The sequence below is a fragment of the Sapajus apella genome, unplaced genomic scaffold (assembly GCF_009761245.1).
Source record: "Sapajus apella isolate SASKATOON/1434 unplaced genomic scaffold, GSC_monkey_1.0 scaffold54, whole genome shotgun sequence".
NCBI lineage: Eukaryota > Metazoa > Chordata > Mammalia > Primates > Cebidae > Sapajus > Sapajus apella.
The window spans coordinates 8,011,012-8,022,113 of record NW_022436994.1 but is presented as its reverse complement, the minus strand read 5'-3'; positions in this window follow the sequence as shown (position 1 = coordinate 8,022,113).

The following is an 11,102-nucleotide window of genomic DNA, read 5'->3' as shown; positions in this document are numbered from 1 at the left end:
ATAAAATGAAATAAAGATGAATTAATGGAGACAGAGAGCATGGGAAATATTTTATTTCTAAATAGCCTATGTTGATCTGTTTAAAATCTGCCTTGTCATATGTGTCTCTTGTCATCATCATATTTTCAATATCCATTATTTGTTTAACCAAACACTCTTATTTCATATTCCGTATTTAAAAATGACAAAATCTGACTTTTCCACAGTTCTCATTCCGTGAATTGATGTTTCTCTTGACGCTTTCTTATGGCGATTTGCTTCTTCCTCTTTATATATATTTTTAAATTGTAAAACCATATTCTTTCGAATTCTATGTGTAAAAATCCTGTGAGTCTTGGAAGGCCAATGTCTTCCTTCAAAGAGAATATATGTTTTACTAAGAAACTACTAGCACAGGACAATCTTACATTGAATTTTAGTTTAGTTTTCAGGATGCACAGAGAATAAATGTAGGCACTAGCCTACACAAAATCAGGATGGAATTTCTTGATGACTTATTTTTTCCCCACCCAGTTTGAAAGTCAAGACCAAATCAAGCATGCATCCCATAGTCTCCCTCTGAATGGAGGACCATTTCTATAACTCGACCCCTGCAACTGTTGCTCTTCTGGCAGCCTGGCCTGTACAGGGTATCTGGTTTCTCATTCTGCTCAGGCAAGCCTTGGGTTCTTCTTTCGCACCCTCCCCCATGTGCATAGCATGTTAACCCAGGAGCAAGAGTTCTTACTAAACACTCAGCACTGTTCACATTTCACCACCCTAGATCCTATTTTCCCATTTTCCTCACTGCCTTTAGCATTTGAGGATTTACTTAACATTGCCAACTACTCGGACATTATTTTTATGTGTATTTTACCAGTATGTTAGGTATGCTGTACTAGCAGTGTTTTCATGCACCCACTCTACCATATTTTTGCACAATGTTCATCCTTTTAATCTTTGTGATTTAGCTTTTGTGTCCACTGTACTGTAGGAAGTGCCCTTACAAAGGCAGCAACTACTTCCATGCTACTAAATCCATGAAACTCTTCTAGATTTCTTACAAAAATTCAGCACAGTTGTCCAATAGCACTTTCTCAGAGCAGTCTCCTGAATTTCTCTGAGTCTTCTCTTATACTTCACGGCACAACATTTCCATTTGTCTTCCTCCTATATCCCTGGCTGTTCCTCTTTTGTCTTTGAGTGAAGACCCTCTTTCCTTACTGGGTAGTAAAGTTCATAAATAATGATAAATCATGCTCATAAAGATCATAATTATATATTAAGGGCATAAGTAAACTCTTGGAGCTTTCCTCCTCCTCCTCCCCCTCTTCCCCCTCCTCCTCCTCCTCTTCTTCTTTTCCTCTTCCTCCTCCTCCTTCTTCTGCCTCTCCCTCTCCCTCTCCCTCTCCGTCTCCTTCTTCTCCCTCTCCCTCTCCCTCTCCCTCTCCCTCTCCCTCTCCTTCTCCCTCTCTCTCTCTCTCTCTTTCTCCCCTGCCTCCCTTCTTGAATGATTATATTCCTTCTCATGGCTTTGCAGATAGGGCCTTTAATGATGTGACTAAGTTAAAATGAGGCTGTTAGGGTGGGCCCTAATCCAATATCACTGGTATCCTTTTAACAAGAGGAGATTTGGGCACACAGAGAGACACAGAAACAGGCGTGCACAGAGGAATGGCCATGTGAAAACACAGAGAGAAGACGACCATCTACATTCCATGGCCAGAGGCCTCAGAAGGAGCCACACTGCCCACACTTTATCTCAGACTTCCAGCCTCCAGAACTATGAAAAAATAAATTTCTGTTGTTTAAGCCACACAGTGTGTGCTATTTTGTTATGCCAGCCTGACGAACACAAGGTCCAACTGTCTATTTGACGTCTACACTGGTGATCCCTCGGACATCTCACAACAAACTTGCCCCAAACTGAGGTTCTCCCAAACCTGTTCTTTCTCAATCTTCGACAGAGGAGTAGATAATGGAAGAATGATATTATTTGGCCCTTAGAAGGAGGTATATCCTGCCATTTGAGACAGCATGGATGGTCCAGGAGAACATTATGCTAAGTGAAACAAGCCAGACACAGAAAGAAAAATACCACATGATTGGAATCTAAATCATGTGGAATCTAAAAGATTGATCTCAGAGACAGAGAGTAGAATAGAGGTCACCACAGGTAGTGAGGTAGGGCAAGGAGAGATGAAGGCTGAAGGGCGCAGAGTTGCAGCTGTGTAGGAGGAACAGGTCCAGGAATCCGATGTCCTGGAGGACTACAGTTCTTAATATCGTATTGCATACTGGCCCCCTTACCATAGTTACATACAAAAACGGACTCTGTGAGAAAATGGATAAGTTAATTTTCTTGACTGTAGTAATAATTTCAGCATATATAGGTATTTCAAAACATCATGTTATGAACCTCAAAAATATACAGTAAAAAAAGATCTCCTCCCTATTAAATGTCCCTACCACTCAGCTTTGTGACCAAAATTAAAAACCAGGAGTAATTCTTACTCTGCTTACTCTCCATTCAGTATTAGCAAATCCTGACAATCATTTCTCAAATATTTGTTTTCATTGCTACCATTATGGTTCAAGTCACAGTTGCTTCTTGCCTAGCCTAGTAAATAAGCCCACACATTCCCACTTTGCTTTCTTCTTTCACTACAGCATGTTCTCCACTTGGCAGCCGGAGTGACCTGCTTAATGACTTTGTGCAGCCTTTCTATTGTCCTCCAAGGAAAAGTGGGTCCAAATTTTCTATCCTGACATCGTGCCCACATCCAGAGTCCCAATGTGGTGACCTTTTATTTCTCTTCCTTCTTGTCTGTTGACTTTGCCTCTGTTTTCATCTTCTCCTTATCTCTTTTCGGTGACAGACTTCTTAGAAATTTAATTTCCCCATTACACCAAATTCCTGGGCTGAGAATGGTCTTGATCAGCACTCTTGGCAATAGGGGTGAGTCTGTCTTGGTCACAGACCCATCCTCATAAGTGAGCATGAGCTTCATTACTTCCAGAAGCAACAGGGGACTCTCCCCTGAAGTATTCTCTGCTAGGACTCAAGTCCTGGATGCTTTGAAGTCTGACACGTGGACCTCACAGGTACAGGGACCTGGTAAGTGAAGGTAAAGGGGGAGGAGAAAACATGCTTTTCTGCACCTTTTCTCCTCTTCCTCCTTTATCTTCCTATGTTTTACTCCCACTGTACTTCCTGACTGCTACCCCTTTCTAGAACTTTCCTACATGGAAACAATGCTGCCCTTGCCTACCCTTGCATTACACTAGGAGGCAAGAGAGGATTAGAAGTGTGCCTACATCATCTAGTTCTTCTTAGGCTTCAGCACTGAGCACAGACCTTGATGATAAGCACCACAGCATGTGCTTAAGAATTTTTTATTCACTTGAAAATGATACCTTGACAAAATTTAAAGATTTCTGCAAGATTAAAAATACTGCCAGGCACAAAGTCAAGCTCAAGACTCGGTACCAGATTAGAGAAGAAGAGCAGTCTTCCGAGCTGGCAAGCCACAGGGCTGAACTCAGAATGCAGCTTACTCTTCTACTGTCCAGCCCCCGCCCGAGTGGGGACCCCCCCTGCCTGTGCCTCGAGCCACTTGCAGGGCCAGGTGGCTGTGGTACTTAACACTCACAGAACACTCATTGTTCAAAGGGGCATTATACTTAACAACTCCTGGAAACTGCTCAAGGGCCCCATAAGACCACTTGCTCAGAGGAAAATACTGAAAAAGAGGCTGAGTAACATGTCACAATCACACAGGTAGCAATGGGTTGGTCGCAAATTCAAACTCTGGCCATCTGGCACCTGTGAGCATGCTGTTAGCCACTATTCTAGAGGGTGTAAGAAATCCACCAACTCACAGCCCCAGGAGTGGAGCTGTGAGCTCCTCTGGCCTCACTCACCTTGGCCTTGCTGAACAAGGAAATCCACATCCTAATTGACCCAGGCACTTAATTAACTATCCAGTTACTTGCCTTTCAAGACATGCTTACAGATGGAATTACTGCGCTACTATTGCTAGCTGATCCATTCTATAACACAAGGGTGGGCTTCAGGTCACTTCCCATCTCATGCCCCTTGCTGTACACATCACACATTCTTTATCCACAGAAGGTCATGAGAGTAAATCAGAGTAGGATGATCAATAGTAATAAATAAGCAAAAGAAATATCTTTAAAATATTAGGATGGTCACCTAGAAGCAAAACTATTTTAACTTTAACTTTTATTGATAGAATAAATTAATAGAGAAAAAAATATGGAAAAATGGCTGATCTATAAGAAACTTAAAATAAATTTGAATTTTTTCTATTTTTTTCTAGATTGTCTATGAAACAAGTAAATTCAATTACATAGAACTCGCCTGAAATTGGTTAACCCCCCTGCAAATGAGTTAGCTGGAAGGAAAGAACACCTCACAGCTCACGCTGTGTAAGGATCTCAGTGTGTAAATAAATTCCCGACAAACCCTCATATCAGCAATCAAGTCTTTGTTCACATATCAATAAACTGAAGTGTACAATTGAGTTTACACTCCACATATAAACTGTATCCAGGACACAATTAACAAAATAACAAGAAGTAAACCATAGAGTTCTTGAAATGTTTAAGAATTACAGGAACTTCCTAAGAAAGAAACAAAAACATTATGCTTTGTAAAACATCACTAAAAGTTGCTCTTAGAGTTGTTTTGTTTGGTGTATAAACGTGGTAATATTTTAATTCTGAAGACATTGGCTCAAATCCTAAGTGTGGCTGAGTTGCAAAATTTTTAATGAAGAGGTTCTGCATAAGGCTGCTGACCCTGTACCTGTGTGAACCACAGTGAAAATGGGGAGAGTGCACGCAGCTCACAGGTGCTGGGCACTTACTACAGGCCAACCATTGAAGAGTGGTGCCTGCCGGAGTCAGTCCAAAGAAATGTCTTGGTTGCACCATTGGCAGTAATGTCAATATGAACAAGAAGGCAGAGATCATGAGTCTGGGGATGAGGCACTCCCTAAGCATCCTGTATTGCTCCGCATTCTTTAGCATGGTAAGCATTTGTGCCAGGACTGCTGCAGTTGTTGTTTTGTGTGATTTTAGCAAGCACTCCATGAGGCAGACTTTTTTTCATTCATCAACTCATATGGAGTCCCTACTGGGTGTTGTCCACAATGCACTTGTAAATATGCTGCTGCTCAAAGACCTTGTATGATCTTCTCAAGGTCACACAGCTACTGGGCCAATGAGAAACTGATCTCATATGGTATAAACTGACTCTGTCCCCCTCCTCGATTTCGTATGCAGAAATCCTAACCCCCAAGATGATGGCATTAGGAGGTGAGACTTTTGGGAAGTGATCAGGTCATTAGGGTGGAGAGCTCCTAATGGTATTAGCACCTTTATAAAAGGGGCTCCAAAGAGCCCTCTCACCTTCTTTCCACCACATAAAGACACAGCCAGAAGACGGCAGTCTACAAAGCAGAAGGAAGCCCTCACCAGAAATCAACCCTGCGGACTCTCTGATCTCGGATTTCCAGCCTCCAGAACTGTGAGAAACCAACATCTGTGGTTTATGAGCCACCCTGTCTGGATTACTTTATTACAGCAGCCTGAACTGATTGAGATCATCTGATTACAAATTATGTGCTCTTTAGGTTACTTTGGAGAACTGTTAAGCAATGTCCACTTTAAATGAGTGTACGTGTGATAGAAGTCATTGATCATGGTATCAGGAAAAGCTGCTCGAGAAGCTGTGAAAGGCTCTAGTACCCTCAACAAGGTCTCCCTGACATGTAGGATTGTCACGGGAAGCCATTCAAGAAGACAGGGCTTTCTGGGAGGGATGACCCCCTTGTCAGAGTCTCTGCTGACCAGTACGTACAAGCACTAATTTCCATTACCGAACTTCCAATCTGCAAATCTCCCCCTGCCTTTGCCCGACCTCGGTCCATGGTCAGCAGTGATGCGCTGTGAGAAAACAATGGCCTCGCCCAGGAAAGTTCTGGTCATGACCCTTTAGAAGAGTTGTGAAAAGCTGTCTGACCACAGTGGTTTTCTATGGCAAGTAAAAACTAGAATGCTGTGGAAAATGCCAAGAGAAGAAATCCAGAAAAAGTTGCAGACAGAACTTCTGACTTTGGGGAAAAAATACCGGGCATTGCCAACAATATATCTGGGAAATGGGCCACTTAGTTTGAAGCCTCAGACACAACAATTGCCTGGGAGAACTTAGATCAACCCCATGAAACAGGACCCGATCGTTCACACGGGAACAAGTCTGCGGCCACCGCCGCTGGGAGCTGTGCTCACTCATGGCAACATCAGGGAAACATTCTGCACGATTCAGAAAGGCTTGGAAGGAAACTTCACTACGATCAAGAATGTACTGTTCTTTCAGCTATTTCCTTTAACAACTTGGAAGAAATAATAATTAATATAAACAGTAGTCACTGGACTGGGCTGGATGCAGGAGAAACGAGGGCAGGTTTTGCAGTCAAAAGGTTCAACTTCATGCTCCAGTTTTCCTCAACTATTCTCTATGAACAAGTCATTAAAGCTCTCTGAGCCTCAGTTTTCTCATCTGTAACATAAGCAGACACTTGCATTGCAGGGCTATGAATAAGCTTAAGTTCCCTACTGATATAGAAATAATGCTCATGCTTCCTCGTTGTTCTAAATAGCTTTATAATTTACAATTATATGATTCTCAAAGATGGAGAAGAAATAATAACCAAAACTGAGAAGGGAAACTAAGAAGAAATTTCTCGTCTCTGAAGTAATTATAGTCACTAGGAGTTCAAAACATTAAATTCACTTATGTTTTTTAAAATCATAAAAACTCTTCCAGAATATAATAGAACATAAAAAAACACTTATTTTTCCAAGCAAACTTAACCCTGATATCAAAGTATAATCAATATAGACCAGAAAAGAAAAAAACTGTAGAACCAGTCTCACAAAATAGTGATTGAGATACTAAATTAATAGTAAATCAAATTCAAATGTCAAGACTAGGAAAAAAATGACAGTTTGCCTAACACAAAGAAGAGTACCCATTTCAAAGCAGTTGCTCTGAACTTGGAAACATTAGATGATTCTCACTAATGTGAAGAATATGAGAGAAAGAGAGAGACATGCCCAGTACCACCATGATGATTCAACATTGTTGAGGAAGTTATTGCCATATAGTGGGACACTAAATATCCATGTTTGGCTGAAAAAAAAAAACTTAATTTATCCGTATATTTGATTATATAGATGAAAATACAAAGATAAGAACTGAAAACATTCTGGGGACAGATCAGAATCAGAAGAGACAGCAGCAATGACAGAGGGTTCTTGAATTTCCTGGAAGCCCCCTAAGAACGCACCCAGAGGGACCCAACAGTAAACTCACAAACCCACAGATATGTGCCCAACAAAACAGGTGAGCCCTGACACGGAAGCAGGAGAGGAGCACCCAAAATAGCAGAGCCCTGAGCCAGGGAAACAGGAGAGGAGAAGGGGCTCTTGAAGGGCCTGGGAAGCAGAGAACCAACCAGCCATCAGTTTCTGTCTGGAGAAATGGGGTGCAGGCCAAAGGAATGAGGTTCCATGCTCGGATTTGTGGGTGAGATGAGAGACATCCATGCCTACTGGATGGGTTACTGCAGTCCCTGCCTGTGAATCCTGCAAACTCACAAATTAGTGACCGTCAGCACAATGCCAGGGGATAATGAGCCATGGCCTCTGGGAGTAGGAGCCCAGTGGAGCCTGGCAGGGAAATCAGTGGACAAGAAAGTCTAGATTAAAACAAAATTGACTCACACTGAGTGACCATGAAAACGGAGAGGAGGGTGCAGGGGGCTCTGAGCTCTAGCAACTCTCATCAAGCCGGGGGCTACTGAGGGCTCCCAGAAGGCCAAACTGGCTCTTAGATGCCTTGTGGCGTTCGCTGAGAATGAAAGGAAGGGGCTAAGAAGCAAGGAGGTAGAAGCACTGGCTATTTTCAACAGTCTTTGTAGTAGAAAATTATAGTCATCCCCAAACCAACCAAGACAGAGAGAGCTCAAGAGCTAGTAGACCCACTAGAAGGAACATTAAATGAAGTCCTTCAAGCGAAAAGGAGAGGACACCAGAAAGATAGCAATTCAAACCACAAAGAGAAGATCACACCAGGAGGTATGCAGGTACGTCCAACGGACTGAATAAATATATAGATTCTGTTCTCTTCTTAAGTATGTGCTTAGAAAGCGTTAGATTGCTTAAAATATTAATAATTACTATTATATGGTATTGCTGGGCTTATAAGACACCTGGGGGGCTCATATATGCAACTATCACTGTAATGGAGCATTGAGGGGAAGGAAATGGAATGCATTGAGCATCCTCATTCAGCATAGCACACATGAGATGGGGACTCTCACAGCTGCACGCAGCAGAAGGTAGCAGTAGAAGATGTCACGGCCCTAGCATCAGCACTCCACCAAAAGCAGCAGCAAGAACAGAAGCCAAGCCAGTGTCTCCGGGCCCCCAGAGGCAAGCAGGCATCTCCCATAGTTGGAAACCTTTTCCTTTTAGCCAAAAACATATGGCAGGCATTAAACTGAGACGGGGTACCACCCTCTTGTTATTGACCATCGGTCCACATCTGAATTTAGAGTTACTGTAGCAACTGTGGATTTTTCCCAGGTATAAGAAACTAATAACATCTCAGAACAATTACCAAGCATGTGGCTGTCAGGCACATACCTGGACCTCAACAGAAGCTGATCTCGGGTTCACACAGGAAAAGGGCTCTCACAGGGCCTCAGAGAGGGGCAGGGTATTGGGCCCTCTTCTCATCATAAGGTATTCATTGATTCAGCCTGGGCTGGCCATATTGTGCAGATAAACATTCAAGACTCAAGATCATGGAGTTCCATTGAGGTCCTTCTTTCCTTCCCTCTCCCCCTCCTCCTCCTTCCCTCCTTCCTTCCTTTCCTCCCTCCCTCCGTCCCTTCCTTCCGTCTTTCCTCCCTCCCTTTCTCTTTCCCTCTCTCCCTCCCTCCCTTCCTTCCTCCCTCCCTGCCTTCCTTCCTTTCTCTTTCTTTCTTTTTTCTTTCTTCCTTCCTTTCTTCCTTTCTATTTTTTTTTTCTATTGTCTTCAAAAAGACTTAAGTTAAACCCTCTTCCAGTTGTGGTTATGGGTAGACATGTGGGCCCAGAGGTTGCTTTGTGATTTCTGAAATCATAAGTCCACAAAGAGCTTGATTTTTTTTTTTAAAGACAGTTTCACTCTTTTCTCCCATTCCGCAATGCAATGGCATGATTTCAGCTCAGTGCAACCTCCGCCTCCCAGGTTCAAGCAGTTCCCCTGCCTCAGCCTCCTGAGTAGTTGGGATTACAGGCATGTGCCACCACACCTAGCTAATTTTTTGCATTTTTAGTAGAGATAGGGTTTTGCCGTATTGACCAGTCTGGTCTGGAACTCCTGACCTCAGGTGATCCACCCACCTCAGCCTTCCAAAGTGCTCAGATTACAGGCATGAGCCACCATGCCTGGCCAAGGGACTGATCTTTATTGGGGGTATGCAGGGACCCGCAGCGAGGCCCAAGATCCCCTCGGTAAAGAGCATGGCACAGAAAGGCTCCCAGAAGCCTCCTGAAACCAACAGCAGAGCAATTACTACAAACACTGGTCTCGCCATCTGTGCTGGATAGATACTAGTCTGCGTAATTTTTCTAAAACGATAAACTATTTAGAGCTTTTTCAGATAGTAAAAGAGATTTAACTATTTCTTACAAGCTGGACATTTCTGGAGGATATTTTTAGTTTTGTTATGTTGCCAGGCATCATAAAGTACATGAAATGTACGTATCTTCATTGAGAGACTTGTAAAAATTGGGTAACTTTTCGTTTTGTTCTTTTGGTTCAATTTCACTTAAAATCCAATAAAAATGATACTAAAGTCTAGTTTGATAATTTTATGCTCCCCCAAGTATTTTCCTTGATAGCTCATGGGAAGCATATTCTGTGGCATGGCACACTGGCTGTTCCTGACACTTAGTGCTGGGGAGGGGCTGCTGTGACGAGGGCTGCCTCATCCTCTCTTCTCCACCACCCCTGACACTTGCAGACACAGGGAAGTCCCAGGCTCCCTGGTTCTCCTGGGGGGTCACTGAGGCCCCGCATGGGTAACACACATGGGTCTATAAGTCAAGTGGCAGGCAAAGACGTTTCCACTCTCATTTCAGCACTTGTCTTCCCTGTCACATTTAAACTGAGCATTTGATTTGAGAGGTCACACACTTTAAAAACTTAGCTGAAGACATAGACAAAGTCTCATAAATATTTTTTTCTCTCCCGTAATTGGCAATTTACAACTTTAGACTTTCTTTTCAGTTCTGTGACTGCCATGGACCAAAAGTGCCCTCATGTCCTAGAGAGCTAACTCGCCTTGCTGATCGGGAACCACCTGCAGTGGGCTTGTGGCAGATGAGAAACCGGCTTTGATTCCCATGGAGGACTGCCTTACTACAATGCAAATGTTGGATGTTGGCAGGATGCTGGGCCTGCAGCATGGGCAGGATCTCAGAACCTTGATTCTGGGCTCTGTAGAGCCCCTAACTTCCTGACTCGGTACTCAGTGATCCAGGAGGCTGACCTGGGTAACTTTGGGGAAAGAACTAGAGGACTTCAGGCTCTGAAGAATAAGGTAAGCATGTGATATGCTTTCTTCTGCCTGAAGAATGAACATTGTCATTGCCAGAAGAGATGGATTCTCCCAAAGGCAGCTTTTTCAACTAGTCTTCTGGAAAAAAGAAAGATTTGACTGTAGGTGAGCTATTTCTTCAAATAAGATTTAAAAAAAATAAAGTCTGAATTGGTGCATTTTAATGGAAACTAGAAGATTCTATTATCTGGGCAGAGTAATAATTGGCATCATATTGTAAGAAAGTAAAAAGGCATCATTCAAGTTCATTTTCAAACAGGAAAAACCCAGTTAATTTGTCAGTGGCATAATGCTTAGCCACTTAGAGATTCACATTGCAGCTCCCACATTGTATGGTCATTTTACTTTAATTAAGAACGGAATCTGAAAGGATACAACAATTTTTCTTGGGTATTTTTTTTTCTATCTCATGTTGGCTTCCCA